Source organism: Melospiza melodia, chromosome 18 (assembly GCF_035770615.1).
Source record: "Melospiza melodia melodia isolate bMelMel2 chromosome 18, bMelMel2.pri, whole genome shotgun sequence".
NCBI lineage: Eukaryota > Metazoa > Chordata > Aves > Passeriformes > Passerellidae > Melospiza > Melospiza melodia.
In genome coordinates, this window is record NC_086211.1 from 2119870 (window position 1) to 2141149 (window position 21280).

A 21280-nucleotide genomic window follows, 5' to 3' on the forward strand; every position below is an offset into this window, starting at 1 on the left:
GAACCAAGGCCAAGCCACAAAGTCCTTCACAAAGTCAGTTCAAAGCAAACAGCCCCACAAATCCACCTATAGACAGGCTTTCAGCAGAATCCATTCACACCTCTGGAATGCAAAACTCCAACCAGGATTTGTCTGCACTGATAAAATGCCCTTTGTATCAGCCTGAAGGTAAATATCTGCACAGCCCAGCTAAGCATGCACAGGAAATGTATGAAAAGCTTTTAATATCGAGCGTGGAAATTAACACTGAACATCAGGAGTTCAGCAGACATTTGCATAAAATTTTAATTAACAGCATTACAGACAACATATATCCTTAGATTAGACATTTACTGTAAGTCACATGCATGAGAAGGGAGGTTTGGAAAACAGCTATTAATTCAGTCAGTCTGTGATCTGTATCTGCAGAACATCAATCTGCATAAAAACATCCCAGCCCTGCTGCCTCCCCTCCCAGGGGAACACACAGATCTGCTCTCCCTGCACCAGGCTGCCATGGCAGAGGCAGGAGATGCTCAGGGACCTGAATCCAGGATCAATCAGGGAATTCCTGCCCATCTGCAGAGGAGCAGGCTCAGAGAAGCTGCTGCCAGGCGCTGAGTGAGGAATCTGACAGACAGACACCAACACCACACCTGCACACACAACCCCAACCCCAACAAGAAGTCAGCTCCTATTTATGGCAAAGAAAAAGGATTCTCATTGCCTGACACTAAATTCACATCCTGCTTTTTCTGGGATAGCTCATTGTGTGTCTAAATCCAAACCCACTGTGTTTTAGGAACTCTCATTTTCCGCAACCAGCTCAGAAATCAGAAAAAACCCAAGCACAAACCTTCATATAAAAATCAGGAATGCAATGCAGAAAAAAGCCATTTTTCTCCTACTAAATCCACACTGCTAGACAGATTTTCCAACTTTACTAATTCTCTGATTTTTTTTTCTTTCTTCATAAATTATTCTCAGAGAACAACTGGCTGACCAGAGGGTACCATTGCCCTGCCTGGGATAGAATATTCAACTGCAACCCCAAAACCAAACAGGAAAAGGGGCAACTGTGCATCGTGGCCACTGAGAGGAGAGAAGACACTTGGCACTGCCCAGAAAAGCCAACAAGCAGAACACTTATTAGCTCTCTCTTGCTGTTCTACAGCAGAGAAAACAGCAATTCATGGGAATAAAACAGCAAAATGAAGAGCCTGAAATTCCCATCAATGCCCTTCCTCAAGCTTCAAAATTATTTAGGAAACGAATTACAAATACAGATTGGCAAAGGGTTTGGAGAACAGGGTTAACTCCAGATGAAAGGTTTCAGCTCCATTTTTCACAGCTTAAATGCTTGTCTTCAGTGTAATTTCTGAGGAGAGGAAATGGTTCAAAATTCAAAGTTTTGGAAGCTTTCCACTCCCTTTTACAAATGAGAGAACAAGGTCAGCTTTCACAGACAGCAGGTGGCCAAATTATTTCTTTATTTAAAGAGTTAATGCTGAAAGATAATTCTCCTTCAAATTTATGCATATTCATGAGTGCCAAGGTTTGATTCTGCGCTGGTTTTCCAGTCTTGTCTCAGCCTCACTGAGGGAAAGCAGCTCCAGCTTGAGCAGACTTTTAGCTCTAAAAGAGATTTACAGACACAAATCTGGTTCTGTTTTCCCCACAGCACCTTTTGTTACTCCTGGTCTCCTTAAATTCCCAGGATTTGAGCTCCATGGGGAGCTCATTTCTCAGAGTGGATGGGAAGGGGGGTGAGGAGCAAATCTCTGACCTGCCTCACACAGCAGCACCACCTGGCCACGTCCTTTTGGGACCTGCCAACCACAGCTGCTGGGCCTCTGTCACCCCAGAACCCCTGGCTTTTTTGGGGTTTTGTCCCCCCAGCTCCCCTGGCCTTTGAGGGGCTTTGTCCTCACAGCTCCCCTGGCCTTTGTGGGGCTTTGTCACCCCCAGCTCCACTGGCACTTGTTGAGTTTTGTCCCCCCCAGCTCCACCAGCCTTTTTGGGGTTTTGTCACCCCCAGCTACCCTGTCCTTTGTGGGGTTTTGTCACCACCAGCTCCATTGGCACTCGTTGAGTTTTGTCACCCCAGCTCCCCTGGCCTTTGTGGGGTTTTGTCCCCTCAGCTCTGTTGGCACTTGTGGGGTTTTGTCACCCTCAGCTCCCCTGTCCTTTGTGGGGTTTTGTCACCCCCAGTTCCACCAGCCTTTTTGGGGTTCTGTCCCCCCCAGCTACCCTGCCCTTTTTGGGGTTTTGTCCCCACAGCTCCCCCGGCCCTTGTGGGGTTTTGTCACCCTCAGCTCTGTTGGCACTTGTTGAGTTTTGTCACCCCAGCTCCCCGTCCTTTGTGGGGTTCTGTCCCCCCAGCTCCCCTGGCCTTTGAGGGGCTTTGTCCCCCAGCTCCCCTGTCCTTTTTGGGGTTTTGTCACCCCCAGCTACCCTGTCCTTTGTGGGGTTTTGTCACCCTCAGCTCTGTTGGCACTTGTTGAATTTTGTCACCCCAGCTCCCCTGTCCTTTGTGGGGTTTTGTCACCCCAGCTCCCCTGTCCTTTGTGGGGTTTTGTCACCCCAGCTCCCCTGTCCTTTGTGGGGTTTTGTCACCCCCAGCTCCCCTGGCCCTTGCAGCTGGAATCGTGGCCAGCAGGGCAGTAAATGTGCCCTGAAGGGCTGGGACAGGGGACAGCTCTGCCAGACCTGCAGATCCCCACCACGACCCAAATCCGACCTGCACCAGGAGCTAATTTTAGGATTACAAGCTTTGACAACAGCTCTTTAAAAATAACACATTCCTCCTTCTCCAGCCAGGTCAGGTGTCACCCACAGTGCCACCTGCATGTTTGTAGGCTTGATGTGCTTTTTTTGTATTTGTTCTCTTATTAATTTTTAAATAATATTTAATTTTTTTTTTGTTTAAGAGGTTATTGATCAATCTAAATTGGCTGATTGGTTTTCTATGATAAGATAACACTAAAAGACTGCAGAATACTAAGACTATATTTAAGACTAAATACTTTGGAGAAATAGAAAAATGAAAGATGGACCCACGAGGGGTAGTTTTAGACTACTGGCTTTAAGGCCTCTACAGCATGGGTGGCTAAAGCTGATAGACCAAGAAACTCTTATATTGCCATTAAAATACAATATAATGTATTGTAATTAGGAAACAGTTAACTTCTGATTGTGATGGTGTGAATTATAACATCTGTATTGTCTCACCCTTTTCATGAGACTGAAAATGGAATAAAAGTTTTTAAAACACCTCTCAGTTACCCCATCTCTGGGTCAGGAAAAGGGCACTGTCTGACATGGGCACATCTCAGTTTATTCTGCATGCAGCAGGTGTGCAGTGAATATCAGAATATTGCAGAATTACACACCACGGTGAGGTCAGGCCATTACACACTGAAGCAGAAATGCCAAATGCAAATTAATCCAACAGGGCAGTGAAAATCCCTCCCCAAACTCCCTAAAGGAATTTGTTCTCTGGGGATTACCTGCTTCAAGGAAAGCATTTCATCTGTTTTCTCACAAATTGAGTAGGAAAAAAAAAAAAGAGAGACCACCCAATGTGTGTCTTGTCAACCTGAAATAAATTCAGCTTACCCAATATACCTGAATTGTATTTTCAACTCAATTAAGGGCAGAAGGAGCTTCTCTCCTTTCACATTTTCCTTTTGGAAGGAAAGAGGATACCCAATACTCCTGCCAGAGGATGTGCCTCAGAATCTATTACTAATTAGAAAAGTCCAGCCTTGTCACTTAGGCTGTTATGGGGCGACAGGCACCTGCTGAAATCAGCCTGAACTCAGGAAGAACTGCAAAGAATATAAATGTCAGCTTCCTTCTTTAATCCCCAGTGTTTTCCTACAGAACTGCAATATTTAAAATTCATGTTCACCTAAATGTGTGCTCATGTCTCAGACTCCACATTTTGGGGATGTATTTTGGGAAGATACCTGCTACTTAAAATTACCTGATGATTTCATTAACTAAATTGATTTTGCACTTTTATTAACATGAAGCAAACGTCACCAAGTGCAGTTTCTCCCATCCTCCTACACACACCAGACATGAAACCACATTAATGCACTGACTAGGCCAGAGGCAAATGCTCACCATGAAAAAGATTAGGGGGGAAAAACACTTCAACTCTCCATGTTACTACTGGCAGAAGCTGAAGGATTAATACTTTTATTTTATGATATGGATTTCTAAGGAAAAGGATTGTTCAAGAAGTACAAGATGCCAAGAAATACCTGTCCATACATCCAAACACTATTTTTTTTCCATTTTAATTAAGTGTGCTTCCTGCCAGCACAAACTACAAGCCTGCAAAGAAAACAGAGATTGATTTAATATCCTACTTACATTCATCAATGTCCATTCACGGCATAAAATTTCAAGTGCCTTCCCTCACAGCCACCAGATTTTGCACAATCATCTTGAAAAGTCACCACAATGTCTTAATTCAGCTATCAGAGCAAACATCAGATTGCTTTACACCTCAGAAATTCAGGTCCATGAGCTGTCTGCCCATGAGTTAAGGTGAAAATCCCTCCCTGGGAGGGTGGGGAGGCTCCCAGAGAAGCTGGGGCTGCTCCTGGATCCCTGGAATGTCCAGGCCAGGCTGGATGGAGCAGCCTGGGACAGGGGAAGGTGTCCCTGCCATGGCAGGGGTGGCACTGGATGGGCTTTAAGGTCCCTTCCAACCCAAACCATTGTGGGATTCTGTGAATAAACTGCTGTAAGATTGCAAAGTAGGAAACTCATCCCAAAACCCTCCCTGCAGGAAGGTTCTGGCCCAAGGGCAGGGCTCCAGAGCAGGATCTGCTGCTCAGAGGAGAGGTGAGGATGGGATTCCCCAGCTCCTGCCTCTCCACCCTGCCCCACAGCAGGAACAGCCCCAGCCCCTGACCCCACACACGACACAGGGCAGGCAGGGGGACAGCCAGGGCTGGGGCTGTCACACACCACAACACCCAAGCCATTACTGCCAAGGGCACCCCAGTTACTCCAAAGAACACCCCAAACAAGGGCAGCACCAGGCATTTCACCAGCAGCCTCCAGTTACAGCTCACAGGGCCAAGCTGCTCCTGGGGAGCTCAAACTGGAGGTGGAGTTGATGGTTCAGCTTTGGGACTTGGTGAATGTGCAAGGACTGCAGGCTGGGGTTCTGGGAAATCTCCTTTTCCTGCCTAGGGACAAAGCAATTCCACACTCCAGGAGGAAATTTGGTTTTTCACTCTCCAAATTACCAAATTTCACAAAATCTTACCCTGCCCTTTTCCCACCCCAGTTTCAGCTCTGTCCTGCAACACCAAATGTTCAGCTTTCCTCTGACTGCTCCATATCTCCCTCCTATCTTTCCATACTGCACACACCACAGTTTCCAAAATCCCTCCCAAACCTCTCTCCCTCTTCCTCTCAGACCTGTCTAACGTGTCCAGCACCTCCCCCTGGCAGGGGCAATTCCAGAGCAGAGGTCCCAGCTGTGCCACCAGCAGCCTGGATCTACACTGGATTCTGGCTCCCAGGAAACAGAGCTCAAGAATAATGAATAATATAAAAATAATTCTCTTTGGTCAACTTCTGTGGTGCCCCAGTTCCTGATTCTGAGCTGTACTTTTAAGTTCAGCTTTGATGGAAGTGAATCACTTAAAGATTTTTTTTTTTTAATATGAGCACATTTGACATAAGGATCTTGCCTCATTTTTCTGCTTCAAACTTTCCAATTCCTTCATTCATGCCCAAAACAAGAGTCATCCTTGTTGTAATAAATAAAATATTTGTTATTATTGTATTATGATTTTGTTGATTTTTGTGGAATTAAGAAGAAATAAACTGGTTTGAAAATGCCAGTGAATCCCACATTCTCCTATGCAGATATACAGAAATTTTCAGCTGTCTGCATAACAATTCCTCAAGTTTTCTGAATCCATCCTCCAGCAGTAAAACTCTACCTACTCTTTTATCTATTCTGGATATTTAGACGGAAAATGATTTGAGTGGGAGGCAGCTTGTTCGTTTCAAAGAGGATGACAAAGACTTGTTACTCAAAAGCATCTGTGCCTGTTCCTTCATTAAAGGTCATTTTCTTCCAGTCAGCTCTGCTGAGAACATCTCCTACCCCTCAGCTCTGATACCCTGCAAGCAGCAGCTGGACCATGGCCTTGGGATTCCAGATATCTCCTAAGGAATCCATCTGGAAAAGGCAATACCCACCTCTGTTTGCAAAGCAGTGATTGTGGCTTGGGATATGCTGAATAAAATGCAAGAAATCCCTGCTGTAGCTCTGCTCCTCCCTGGCCCTCCCAGAGCTGCCTGGTGATTCTTGTTTTGACCATTGTTTTCATGCAAGTCATTAAAAACATTCCCATTTAAAGCAGAACACAAAAGTGGCTTAAAAACTCACCCACCCCATTTTCTCTCTTTTTTTTTTTTTTTCCAAGAGCTTTCCACCTAGTCCAAATGCACAGAAGAAATTCTGGCCCATTAACATCCATCAGGGAGCAGTAATGAATTCATCAATATTGCTCCAATCCGTGGGCACTGTGCTGATTCATTTGGTAACTACATCTGCAGCAGGAAGGGCTCACCCAACCCTCCCCTCCCTGAAGAAGGAAAAATGAATTTATTGAGATCTCCCTCAGCTCTGGTGTCCCTCTGCATGGGGCTGCTGGTGCCTCTCCACACCAGGATTCCCAGAGCATCAAATCCTCCATGTCCTCCCTTGCCAAGCCACCTTGCAAGGAGCTTTCAGGGCTCTTTCTTCCTAGAAATGATACAAAGATTTCGTTTTTCCCTGCTTTTTAATGTACAGTGCAAATATGTTAAGCCTTAAATTGAGTATTTAATTTGCAAAGAAAAAAAATACCCAACAAAATCCCCTCCACACCACACTGAACTCTGATTTTATTTTTGTGTCAAGAAGTTTCCCCAACAGCAAAAGTTCTAAGCATAAGAAAAGCTAAAAAGCTCCCAAAATCAGCCAGTCTTAAAAGAAAATAATTAGCAAGTAACATGGAAGTTCAGCTGCCAAAAGAAAGCCCATACCTGTGGCTGGAGCACAACAGTATTAAGTTACTGCTCTCACAACAAAGGAAAAGGAATTTATTCTTGAAAAAAAAAAAAAAAAACCAGCCTTAATGACATAAACAAAATTATCCTTAAATGTAGATTGGGAAGGAGCCTGCCTGCATTGCCCTGCCCAGGGATGCCAAGGCTGGTGGGCTCTGCACTTTTCCTTCTCTCCAAGTCCCTTCCTTGTGTTTACACTCTCAGCTCTAATGGTGTCTCTAATTAACCCCAGAATAATTAGGGTTTGTTAAGGTAGCCCTTCCAGAGCAAGCACAGCCAACTGAGCTCTCAGCACTCTGCTGCCTTAACCCAGAACATACACTCACACATGTGGCTGCATATCCTCAACTCCCACGGCTTCATTCAATTAATACCATTAAATCTTTAATGCTTGCCTTCAAAGGCTCTTCTTTAATTTTTAATAGCTCTCATAGGTGAGCACCAATGTTTTAAGTCTTTCTGCTATATTTTAAATAAACTCCTCTTTTCTTGCCACTTTGATGTTTGCCTTTCTGACAAACCCCTGCTCTGTGAAGCTGCTGTGACTCTGTTTTGTGTGCAAGGATGACATTACAAGCTCCAAACGCTGTGTTAATCACCGAGCTGGAATCTGGGATTTTTTTAATTCCTCTCACCTGCCCTCTGGGCTGGGAGTTGGCACCAGAACAGCTTTCATCCAAACAATGAAAGCCAGGAGGAGAGAACAGGAGCTGGAGGGAGGGGGCTCTGATTTGCATCTGTTTAGCATGGAAGGGCAGGCGGGGCTAAATTCTCTTGTACTCGGCTTTCCCATGCAGGGAGAGAATGCCAAAGTCACCGTGTTTTATTTAAATAGTTAAAACAGAAGTTTTGACAAAAGACTGGTCAAGCTGGATGGAAGAAGAAGCCTTGTGGCATCTAAAGGCACATCCTTTTCACACATTAATGGGCACTGAATGTGTTTTTAATTCTCCCCTTCTCTCACTCCAAAATACCTTGAGACCCCTCTTCACCTTGCTCCTCTGCCCCGTTTCTAAACTTTCAATTTGTGAGACAAGAGATAAAGCTCTGACAGAACATTTGAGGTCTTTCTGTAAAGTATAAACTACAACAAAAACAGGAAAAAAAAAAAAAAACAAAAAAACAAACAAACAAAAAAACAGCACAGAAGTCTTTCCTCCTCCTTTAAAGTTTATTTTTCTTATAAATAAAAAAAAGAAAACCCTTCTTAAAATAAAAGTAAAAATCAGCATTTCCAGGGCCAGGAAAAGGCACTATAGCATTATATACACTATCCAAGCTGACACAAAAAAGCAGAGATTAAAAGCCTGGCTGGAAGCCAAAGCATCCAGACACAATTTTGCACAGAGCATAGAGAACAAAAGTGTTCCTGCATCCAGGATGTTGGAGCGTGTTTCCTGCACTCACACCTGAAAACAAACAGCACCAAAAACCAGGATCCCCCCAGACCAACAGGTCCCTCAGAGTAAAGGTGTGCTCACACTCTGCTTGATCCAGAGCATCCCCTGCAGAACAAACCTCCCCATAAAGCAAATCAAAAACAGAATAATAAAGACAAGCTACAAAACTCTCCTGCTGCTCCTCACTCCTCTCCATTTCAGCAGAGCACTCCCCAAAATTCCCAATCTCCAGCATAAAACACGTCCTGACTTTTAAACCATGTAAATACTCCTGGAGGCATCCTATGGTTGTGTTATGATGAAATTAAATATCCACAGCCTCTACTGGTTGGCAGACAGACACCAAAATGGCAATGGCAGCACTCAGTGTGTTTAAAGCAGCAGGCCAGGCAAAAGCAGATTATTACTAGGTAGTCAAACGTAAAAAAGAGCCAGACATTTCAGTCTGGCTCACAAAGGGGTCAGCGATTTGTAAATTTTAAACACAACACTTAAGCAGTTTTGCAGCCTAAAAAATCCTTTGATGATTTACCTCAGTGCTTCTCTGCAATAAACCAGTTTAAAAGTGATTTTGCTGTGCTGGAGCTTTTATACTTCAGTTTCTCTACAAGAATTCTGAAATCCAAGTCAAACCAATTATAAACATTCCTGTATTTTACTTCCTTATTAAAGCTTCCCAAGAGAACCAGTAAACATATAAACATAAATATATTTCACAGGAGTCACCCAAGTACCAATAAAATCTTCAGAAAGCAGCAGCTTTGCTGGAAAAGTATGAAATACCACAATCATAGCCTGGTGCAAGGACAGTCACGCTGTTCTTCTGAGCAGCAGATAGAAATTTCTGCCTTAAAACTATGCACAAATTGAAAATATTCTCCAAAATTACAGTACTAAATATTGATTTCTGATCTGTATTTGTATATTCCTAAGAAAAGCAGTCTGTGTCACCTATGCTGTTTATCTGAAAACATTCCAACAGAGGCATTATCTTGACTTTCTGAGAAACTCTTCTAAATTGGTAGACAAAGTTTAACTTCATGAACTCTGCTCAACAACAGCAGCAAAATATAGTAACACTTCTCATAGGTAATAAGCATTCCATCCTTCAAAAAAAAAATCACTGCAAGCAGCAGAACACTGCAAGAAGCAATCAAGCCCCTGCAATAAGGCAGGATGGGCTCAGAAGGCAAATATTTCATTAGATAATACAACAGAGGGGAGTCTGTGCTTTCCAGAGGTCATTAGAGAAAGAGTTTTCATCAAATAATTAAATACCTGGGCAGGGGCATTTTAGAGATGCATCAGATCTTCCCTGGATGTGAATATTGAGGGTAATCAGGAACCTCTAACCAGACATTACCAGTCACAACCCAGCAATGGCACAAAATGGGAGGGTGTTTCTCTGATTAATTAAGTGAATAATTAAAAATATTCAAGTTGTGTTTTTCAGCTAGCAATTGCAGAGCTTTCCTTTACGTGCAGCACGTGGCAGAGCACACTGTGCTTGACCATCCCCACCAGAGAACAGGCATGTTAGAACAGCTCTGCAGATAAGGATTAATTAATGATCTTCAATTCTGGCTGATTTCATAGGTTAGAGCAAACATCTCTGCCTTACTGCTGTTGTCACAAGCCTCATCCCTGTCCAAACAGAGCTGAAAGTCAGTAGGAAAGCAGCTTCAGCAGCAATTGGGTCAACAGATTTGGCTGAAGAAATCCTCATCACTAAAAAGAAAGAAATAAATAAAAATCAGAATGACAAAACTGAGGTGGTGCTTGGGGTCTGCTCATCCCCACGAGGAACCTCCTGGAACAGAATTCCCACCTAGAGGGAAAAGTGTCTGAGGGATTCTTTGTGCTGCCATCCCAGGGGAGAAGTTACCTTTAAAAAGATTTGGTTTGGTCTCTCCCTGAGGAATATCAGAACTGTCTGTATCAGTTCTTTCAGTGGGGTTTGTCCCACAAAGGTTTTACTCGTGAACTGCACAGCTCTTACACCAGCGAGCAATTTACTCACGCAATTACTCCCAGTGGACTCAGAGGCACTGTGTGAGAAAGAAGGAGCTTTGCCAACCTAAAGGTTGCACAATCAGGGGGAAAAAAACTTCAACCAAACCAGGGAGGGGGGTAAATTGCAACTGACAAAAACTACAATCAAGAAATAGCTGGTGACAGATTGTTATTTAAGTACAAGGAAGTGATTTAAACAGGAGCAGTTGTAATAAGATTATACGATTCTCTATTAAGATTCTTAAAATGTCTTTGTTCTAGCAAAGCTCTGAGAAGACCATTGCCCTTGCAAAGGTTCAGAAACTACTAAATTGATGTTAAGTCTAGAAATTAATATGATTTGGGAGAATAAAGATAAAAATGTAAGAGAACATCCCAGCCATCATTAGTATTTTTCCCTAGCAGGGGTACCAGGTCTGTTGTAGCATTTCTTGGTGGCAAAACTCAAACCCATCCAACAGAAGTAGGGAGCTGGCTCTGCCTGGGTTTCTGCTTTTAAATTATGAAAACTCCCAGGTGGATTGTAGAAGCCATCACGTTATGTAAGTGACATCTCCAGAAGGGCAGGGGAGTCTCTGTGAGGTTATACAGGAGAGAGATTGAATCAGTGTCTGGCTGCTGAATTTTAGCCATGACCCCCAGACTCCACCATGAATTTTAGTAAATTGTTCTAAAACTCCAGTCCCCAAAATTGGCCATAACTCCTGCAATACTGAAAAGCAAACAAGGCAAGGGAGTCTTCAGATTTCTGTCTGCTAGGGTGAACATAAAACATCTCTAACTAAGGTGTCTGGCATGGCTTTAAACTCATAAGCAGCTTTGAACTTTCAAAACAATAATTTATTACTTAATTTGTATGAGTATTGTTCACTGAGTGCTGCATTCTGAGAAACAAAAAAGCCTCAAAGAGCCAGGAGAAACAGCACAGAGGCCTTCTCCTGCCTGGGCCACCCTCCAAACTCTCCTGGACCTCATGACCATTTAGGATTTATTGTATGGTGACATGAGAGGCTCAGGCACTGCAAACAACGTGGTAAAACAGCTCTGGGAGGAGAGGCAGCAGCAGGGGGGGAGGAAAAGAAAGAACAGGGTGGAAAGAAAGGAAGGAGCAGGACAAGGTAGAAAGAAAAACAGGAGAAGGAGCAGGGTGGAAGGAATGGAAGGAACATGGTGGAAGGAAAGGAATGAGAAGGAGCAGGGTGGAAGGAAAGGAAGGAGAAGGAGCAGGGTGGAAGGAATGGAAGGAAAAGGGTGGAAGAAAAGACAGGAGAAGGAGCAGAGTGGAAGGAAAAGAAGGAACAGGAGCAGGGTGGAAGGAAAAGCAGAAGGGGCAGGGTGGAAGAAAAGGAAGGAACAAGAACAGGGTAGAAAGAAAGGAAGGAGAAAGATTAGGGTGGAAGGAAAGGAAATAACAGGAACAAGGCGGAAGGAAAGGCAGGAGCAGGGTAGAAGGAAAGGAAGGAACAAGAACAGGGTGGAAGGAAACTGCAGAGGTCTCACACAAATTTCAGCTAATTACTCCAGACAGCTCAGGGAGCTCCACTTCTGATGGTGGAAGGAAAACCGTGCCTTGAAAACAATTTGTATGGATCACAACAACAAAACAAGAGTGTGTTTGAGACTCCTTCAAACCTCCCCAGCCGCCTCCAGCACCGCACACAGATAAGGGAGCCTGCAAGGTGGAGCTGCAGCCAGGCCTGGGCCGGGACTGGTTTCACCCAGAGGCAGCTGCACTCCCACTGCCGGTGGGGACCTGTCCGAGCCTGAGCTCCCACCCCACCTGCACAGGGCAAGCCAAGGCACAGGAGGCGTGAACAGCCCAGGCCTGACCTTGAACACAAGCTCGAGGCACGGTTAGAGGCATTTATGTTAACAGCCCTGGGTGACAGGAAACAGAGAGACACGCTATTAACAATTAATGTAACACGGGGTATTGGCTCTGAGATCAATTCAAGTTCAATTTTTGTAACCATACCAGAAAAATGAGCTGAAAATTATCTATACAGAGGAAAAGCATCTTGCTAGCATAACTCAAAGTTATATTTCCATATAGAAAGGACCAATAGTGAATTACAAACTGAATTCTGCAGACATCCTCAGTGCCAGTGCAATGAACAAACACAAAGTACTTCTATACTGATTTTCTAATCAGTATCATCATTCATACAAGCTTCACTATTAGATATTTACACAGAACCCAATCTTGGTGACTTAAGCTACCCTCCTTAAACTCTGCCTACAACCACTGGTAATCTACAGAAAACACCACAGAACCTTCTGACCCAACAACTTCACCTTTATCAATGGACTGGGGCAGCATCATAAAATGAAGCAAACCCCAACTTTGGAAACCAGAGACAAAACTGTTATTTGTGAAATGATAAATAAAGAATACCAGTTTTCCTGTAGCTTTCTACCTGCTGCACCTCTCACTGAGAGGCTCAGCCCAACAGCCACTGAGTTCTAGATCCATCCTGAAGCCCAGAGTCTCTGAACTCACTCACATTCAACCATTCTGAACTCTCTCCCCACGCAGAACAGGAAAGCAGTCCTGTACCAACCAGCTGAAGTGATTAACTCAGGCTTTTCAGGGTCTGTACCAAACCTGCAGCACACCAACGCCAGCAGACCCACAATCAGCCCCGGCAGGTTTGATTCCAGAGCACAGCAATCCATGTTGTTCTCCTCCATGGAGTCTCCTGCCTCCTTAATGAGCAGCCAGGCTACTGAAACACACAAAAACCTGCTGTTCTTTGAAGCACTTAAGCCAGCAGGATGCTGGTACGTTTCGATATTTTCCCTGCACAGATCAGAGCGAGGCAAAGTGGGAAAAGAACATTACAGGCGTTCCTACAAAGCAGGCACATTTCATTTTCTATTAGCAACATCCCAAGGGACACTTTAGCACTCTGCAAATATGGCCCTGCAAGACTGGGAAGTTGCTTCCTGAGTACCAGTCATTAAAGAAAGGTATTAGAGTAACTCATATTCCTCTACACCAAGCAAAAGCCAGAGTCATTTCCCCATCCCACGTAGGAGACCTAAGAAAAGCAAGATCAGGAACATCATAACTACTCTTTAATGTATTTCCCCTAAACTGATTATCATTTAATGATTGTTCTCTCTCTCTCTAAAGGAAAAAAAAAAAAAAAAAAACAACAACAACAACCACAGAAACAAAACCCCGATTTCTGTATCAAGAGAGACTATCAGCATTTTTATGAAGTAACAAATTAGGCCTTTGGCATTTCCCAGCAGTGATCCAAGATTTGAGGCTTCTTAAAAGCTCCAAGTTTTAAAGCAATCAAATGGCTGACAGCTGGAACAAAACTAGCATGATTAACCAGTTATGTAAATAATGATGTGGTCAGTGCAAGCTCAATTCATTTCTGCTGCCTGCATTACACTGGACATCAGATGCTTGTGAACCCTTCATTAAATGTGACTGTAGAATAATGCAAGTGAAAACCAACATGAACATCACCAGCCAGGCTATGTGACAGTCAGGGCTCTCTCCTCTGGTCCTTCCACACCCATCAGGTAACTCATAAACAGCATTTTTATAACCCAAATATTACCCACCACTGCTTAGCTTCTACCTAGGGAACAAGTCTGCTTTTTCTCAGAAGTCCATGGAGAGAGAATATTTATTTACAAGGGCTTGGAGTGACAGGCCAAGGGGGAACAGCTTCCCACTGCCAGAGAGCAGCACTGGATGGGATATTGGGCAGGAATTCCTCCCTGGGAAGGTGGGGAGGCCCTGGCACAGGTCCCCAGAGAAGCTGTGGCCACCCCTGGATCCCTGGAGGTGCCCAAAGCCAGGCTGAACCATTTTTTGGAAAAACCTGGGATAGTGGAAGGTGTCCCTGCCATAGCAGGGTGGGACTGGATGAGCTTTGAGGTCCAACCCAACCCAACCCATTCTGGGATTCAAAGATCCTGGGAGCGCTGCCCTGCATTTCCCCAAGGCTGATAACAATTTCCATTCCTCAGCAGATGTACAAGTCAAGCTGCTGTGTCAGAGAGCTGTTGTGACACAGGTGAAATGTTGCAGAGTAACTTCATGGAATAGAGGAAGTTACCATCAGCACCCCCAAGTCAAACTTCCTCAAATGGAGCCCACAGTCAAATTGGCCTTATCAGAATCCACCTTCAGGAATGCACACTCATGGGTCATTTCTGCTTGATAATTTTTGATAACATGGTTAAATATTTAATGTGGGGAAGTTTATCTCTGAAATTCTGTCGAGCTAGTTTACCATTACTTGGAGTCCATAAAGGCAAATTTATCAAAAGTTTTGATTCCTCCCAATAAAACTCTACACTTGAGTTTGTTCAAAAATAACACATCTGAGAATCAGCCAAGACAAACATATTTAGAAGTAACTCCTAAACAGGCTGCATTTTGCTAAAGATACCATTACAATATATTTCTGATTTTAAAAAAATCATTCATCCCACATTTCACACCCCAACAATACAATTTCCTATGACCTTGTGTCTCACAAAACACAGCAACACACTGGAATTATGCAAGAGTTCTGTGTTACCATAAAACAAGCATTTCAGTGGAGAGAATAATAAAACTTAATCTCGTGGCCTGATTTGCATTCTGAACTCCTCAAGTCAGACTCTACAGCCCGTAACATCCGCAACAGCTTCACAATCCCAACAAGTCTTTTAGGCCTCCTGTTGAAAATGGATGAGCATGTAGATAATTCAGGTTATTTTCTTAATAGATGAGAACAAGAAATATGTCCAACTGCTGTGAATTTAAAATCTCACTTGGCTTTTCAGATCAGTATACCGTACTTGAGAAGGGGGAGGGGGAAGCATTACACACCCATAAAACTGAGACCAAACGCTACCAGTTTTAAAGCCTTAGAGCTTTGAATCTTAACATGAATATTTTAACATTTACATTAAAGCCTTACGGCTTTAAAATAGGGGACTTCCATTGCGGGCAGCCTGTGATAATTACTGTTTCAATACATTTCACAGCAATAATGTAATACAGCTCGCTCACTACCCAACCCTAATCTCTAGCATCACAGGTACTGCAGGTAAAAAAATTAAAATACATATAAATATAAGTATGTATCGGTGTAAATATATATAGGGACAGAGAGAGAATATTACAGAATCACAGAATTATTAGGGTTGAAAAGGACCTCTAGAGATCATCTAGTCCAAGCCCCCTATATAAAACAGACCCTTAAAAATCATTAAAAGCATTAACACACATCTCCCAAACAACGATATCACTGAAAATACAATAAAATACTCCCGGCCCCGCCACGATGGAGGTGAACAACGCCGGGCGGGGGTCGGACCGGGCGGATCGGAGCCCCCCCGCCCCAGCGCCGCCGCCGCCGGGAGCCCCCCGAGCCCGCAGGCCCCGCCATCCCCCGCAGCCCCGGGAGGCCCATCGGGAGCCAGGCCCGAAGCCGGGGCCGCGGGGGCCCGGCCCGTCCCCGCCGCCGCCCGCCCAGCCACCCACCGGCGACAACAAAGGCGACCGCGGCCCCGCGCCCTCCCCGCGGGGACCCCCGGGGGCCCTTCCCGCGCCCACCCCGCGCCCCGCCGAGGGGAAAGGCGGCGCTGCGGGGGCCGCCCGCCCGTTCCCCCCGTCCCGTCCCGCGGCCCGCGGGAGCCGCGCTGACCTGCGGGCGCGGGGCGGGCGCGGTGTCCCGGTGTCCCGGTGCCCGGCGGCCGCGGGCTGCGCTTGACACCCACACGCACCATCCAACATGGCGGCGGCGGCCGCGGGGAGGCGGCGGAGGAGGCGGAACCGGCGGCCGCGCGCGGCCCCGAGGCGCGGCCGCGCTGAGGGCGGGGGGGACGCGGCGCTGCCCGTCCCCTCCTTCCCTCCCTCTTCCCTTCCTTCCTCCCTCCCTCCTGGCGCGGCTCCCCGCAGCCGGACCCGGCGCCAGCGCGGAGCGAGGCAGGATCGGCCCCCGGGCACGGGCGACGTTGGACGGGAGAGCGCCTGGGGAAACTCCTCAGGAGTCCCCCCAAAAAACCTGTGTGAAATAATACAAAACAACTCTATCATTACAAAATAACTACATTTATGGGTCAGGGAACGCTTTAGGGGGGGTGCGGGGCTGGGTTTGATGGAAGGAGGGCGCTTGGGGATCCCCCTGTATACTCACAGAGCCCAGGAGGAACTGAGTTCAGGGCTAGAGATCCCCCAAAATCCAGGGACGAAAAATACGAATTAATTATTATCAGTACAAAATAACCACATTTATCGATCAGGGTACACTTTAAAGCAGGTCTGGGGCTGGTTTTGATGGAAGGAGAAGGCTTGCGGAGCACACTCCCCCTCCACACTCATAGTGCCCAGGAGAAACTGACTTCAGGAGCGGATAGCCCCCCAAAAATCGAGGTCCAGTGTGGGCTGGCAGCCTCCAAAGCAGAATCATAGAATGAATTAGTTCGGAAAAGATCTGAGATGATTAAGCCCCAACTTGTGGCCCAACACCCCCTTGTCAACTAGACCGTGGCACTGAGTGCCACATCCAGCCTTTCCTTAAACACCTGCAGGGCCAATGACTCCTCCACATCCTTGGGCAGCCCATTCCAATATTTATTCACTCTTTCTATGAGAAAATCTCTCCCAATGTCCCACCTGAACCTCCCTGGCACAGCTCCCATTGCCTCACGCAGCACAGATACTCCCACTGCAGATGCCAATATAAAATAACCACATTTTTGGCTAAGGGGACACTTTATGGACACATTTGTGGATTGGGTCACCATGCTGGGTGATGAAGGGGAGCCCAGCAGGGACACAGAGGCAGGAACGTGGCAGGAGGGTCTGGGTGGGTCAGAGCACACGTCCTTCCCCTCGGGATAATGACTAAACCTGTGTCCGGCACACGGCTGGAGGAGGGCTCTGCTCCCATTGTAGTCCTCCCTGAATATATTTGTTCCCATCTTAAAACCAGGAGACAATTCAAGGAAATGGGACACGGCTGCTCGGGAGACAGTCGGGATTGGTGTGGGCCAGGGGAGAAGCTGGAGAGCAGAGCTCTGCTTGGATCTGCTGCTGGTTATTTAAAACCCCAATTCCTGAGGAATCGTGCCTTACAAAAGCATAGGAAAACAGAAATGTGGAGCAAAATCCAGTTTATGAGTCACTGCTTTTAAGTGAAAGGAAGGTCAGGCTGAGTGCTGCAAACTTCATCAAATCCCACAGTGGTTTGGGAAGGGACCTTAAAAATCATCTCATTCCAAACCTGACAGGGACAGGCACACCTCCCACTGTCCCAGGCTGCTCCAAAACCCATCCAACCTGGCCTTGGAAACCTCCATGGATGGAGCATCCACCACTTACAGCCCAGCCCTTCCTCCCATGGAGCCACTATGAAATCTGCCACAGATTTGAGGTTTAAATACAGAAGAACAGGGACTGCAGTGAAACGCCGGGTGAGCTGCATTAAAAGCAACTTGTTTAGAAATGCTGCACATTCCAATGCCTTGAACACCATCTGGGAGCTGGGAAGCTCCGAATCTTCTGCAGCAAGCTGTGATTCTGGCTTAGCTGTTAACCTTGAGCTAGGCAGGATTAAATTCTGGGTGAAAAAAATAAGGGATCAGCACACATCTGATGGTATCAAGAGGAGCTGAAAGAATACTTCCCCCTTTTCTTTGCAAGAAAACAGCAATGATGGAAACCCAATGTTTCTGTGCACATTCATTAATCCTAATGATCAGGTGCTGACAGCTCTAAAGGAGGAGAAGAAAACTCTTGGTTAAAATAAAATGGGAAGAACGGGATTGTTCCTGTTGCCTTCTTTCCTGCCTGTGTTCCTTCCAGATCTGGGTAGACAGCTCTCCAGAGCAGGAGGCAGCTTCCTCTCCATTCCCAGCTCCATCCCAGGTGTCTGTCTACATCATTAAGTGTGCAAATCAGCAAACCCAGCAAAAACCTCCTGCAGCTGGCACACTTCCACCAAAAAAACGCTTCTCTATCAACCAGATCAAGCCCCTTAGTGCAAGTAAAACAAACCAGCCGAGTAAAATCACTTCTTTTTTGATTATTATATCAGTGCTAATGCCTTGAAGTGCAGTTTTCCTGGTGCCCTGGGCAGTACATGAGTGGTAGAGCTGCACCAGCAGAGCTCTGCCCAAGCTGCACAGGGATGTTCCCTCCTGGTGGCCCCTGAGCAGACTCATGGCAGTGGATTCATGGCTCTTGTTTCCTATTAGCAACAGGAGGTCACTGCATTTGTCCCGATTTCAAAGGCAGGAGCTGGTGCAAAACACTTCCCACTGCAGCCCTGGCCCATCCCTCCCTGGAGCAGGCTGGACCTGGATCTTGACCTGAGCCATCTCTGATCCTTCCCAGCCCACAACATTTCAGCTGTGTTGGCAGAACAGAGTCCAAGGCCACAATCTGCAGTCTGAGATGGGCACCAGGAGCTGGGGCACCACCCTGATAACCAGCAGAGCAATCCACATGGAGAAGGCAGCTCACAGACTCCCAGGATATCCTCAGCATATGGAAGGGACTCACAGGGAGCATCAAATCCAACACCAAGGTTAGGGACACCTTTCACTAGACCAAGCTGCCCAGAGAAGCTGTGGCTGCCACATCGCTGGAAGTGTCCAAGGCCAGGTTGGACAGGGCTTGGAGCAACCTGGCATAGTGGAAGGTGTCCCTGCCATGGCAGGGGTGGAACTGGAGGGGTTTTGAGATCCCTCCCAACCCAAACTGTTCTGTGATTCTGTAAATCCCACCATGTCCCTGAGAGCATTGTCCAAACACTCCTGGAGCTCTGACAGCCTTGATGCCATGACCATTCCCTGGGGAACCTGCCCAGTGCCCCAGCACCCTCTGGGTGAAAACCCTTTTCCTGAAAACCTAAACTTTCCTGGCACAGCTTCACACCATGCCCTTGGGTCCTGTCACTGGTCACCAGAGACGAGCTGGTGGCAGTGGCCCCAGCGAGTGGGAGTAGGCAAGGAGCAGGAGGATAAGGAATGGGATGTCAGGAATGCAGGAGGCTCTCCCAGAGACGATGAGGAAGGCACATCCTCCCCCAGCTGCCCTCCCAGCTAACCTAGGGAAGAGCAGCTGCCAGGGAGCCTCAGGAGGGCCTGTTCCACAGCCATAATGGGAATATCGCCCACGTGGGGCTGAGCACAGCACTAATTAGCTAATGAGTTTGCTCCAAATGTCTGGCCACGGTGTGAGGGACAACAGGGGCAGCACTTGAAAAGCCCCAAACAGTGACAAGTGCATTTGTCCCTTGCCGCTGACCCCAGCCCCGCATTAACAAATAGGTCAGAACCAACGGTGCTTTGCAGTGATCTAATCCTCCTGCCATATGTCAGCTGCCCGAAAAAACACTGCCCAGAGAACGCCCCAAAGCTCTGCAGAAATCCCAAGGAAAACTCGATAAATATATCCCTGCCGTTTGAAATTTGATTTCCTCACTCTATTGTTCCTCATTTCCTGAGAGCTGGCTTGGTGGATCACATTTTCTGCTTCTGTCTCCAGTGCTTGTAAGCAAACAAGACTGAATCTCATTATCCTGATGCATGGCCCTGGCTGCCTGCAATCCAATCTCTAAATCACAGTCATTTTGCTCCATTACTGATTTCCCTTCCCACTCCTAACCTGCAGGTCTTCAGAGGAATCAATGCAGAAATAGAGACGAGCATCATCTAATGAAGGTGTGTTTAATGTTCAGCTCTTCAGCCTGGATTAAACAGCCAAGTGAGGAGCTGCCTGCTTGGGCACCTCCACTCCAGTGGCAGCTGGAGCTTCCCAGCCTTCCCAGGAAGCCACATGCTTCCACATGGGGTAAATGGGGACTTCAGTCCCTGAGAGCCCAATTTGGGAAATCTGCTAATTAAATAGTCTGGGCAAACACAATCATCATTGTCCTCAGAGCCAAAGCAGCGAGATGTTTCTCAACCAGCGCAGACCCTCCCCGGAATTTTCTGAGCTGTCTGCGTGTTGCTGACAGTTATAGAGAATATATTCAGATTATACAACTTGATGTTCACCCTGGGTTATTCTCTCCTGGATTCATGAATATTTCATTGAAATATGCAAAGTCTGAGTTACAGTCTTGTCTGCTTCAATTAGACACAGGGATCCACAGGGTCTGCAGCCCTTCCACACTTGCAGGGTTTGTCTACAAAGCGAGGAGAACCAAAATAAGAGTTTAGCTCCCATCATATTTAGCCTGGCTTTTTCAAACATCTTTAAATAAGGGAGAGAAGCAGAAGGATGGGAGAGTAGAGCCCAGCGAGCCTGTGCCTGAGTTCAGCTGGAAGCAACCCAAGCTAATCAGAACAGAGCCAGCAGGAGGGGGCTCGTTCCCTTCGTGATGCAGACAAACTTGCAGAACTGTTTCCAATGCAAATATTCCTTTTGACAAGTTCAAAATTAATACACCTCTAATATGGGTATTCAAACCAGACCTTTTCTGAACACGTTGGCAGATTCATGAAAAGAGAAGGGAGAATGCAAGCCCAGCACATTCTGATTTTCTCAAAATGAATGTGCTCTGACAGTGCAAGAGGCAGTGACGTTTGAATGTGCTTAGTTCTAGTAATTACCGAGTGTTGTGTTTCTTTAGAAGCTGGAGCTGTTCTCATCTGTGGGCACCTTCCCTCATTCCTTTCTCCTTACTGCTCAGGAGGTGCAGTTTCTCCCATGCCTCAGCAAGAAGCCAAGGCCTACTGTGCTGCTTACATTAAATCCCACTGAAGCCTCGGGGTGAAATTCCACAAGTTTTAATGGACCTAAGTCAGGGTGTTGTGGTTGTAGTGGT

At 46.2% G+C, this 21280-nt stretch overlaps 1 protein-coding gene across 5 annotated transcripts in view; it reads right to left on the reverse strand.

The window, feature by feature from the left end:
* The window catches only part of EPN2 (epsin 2), a 43772-nt gene extending 27509 nt beyond the window's left edge, over window positions 1-16263 (reverse strand). For 3 of the 5 annotated variants that reach the window (XM_063171623.1, XM_063171624.1, XM_063171620.1), the window contains exon 1: window positions 16148-16234. The gene's annotated coding sequence lies outside the window, so the exon portion shown is untranslated. Of the gene's footprint in view, window positions 1-10092; window positions 10194-16147 lie in introns of those variants that run through there. The other 2 variants (XM_063171622.1, XM_063171621.1) reach the window with 2 other exon arrangements.
* Window positions 16264-21280: the final 5017 nt, after the last annotated feature.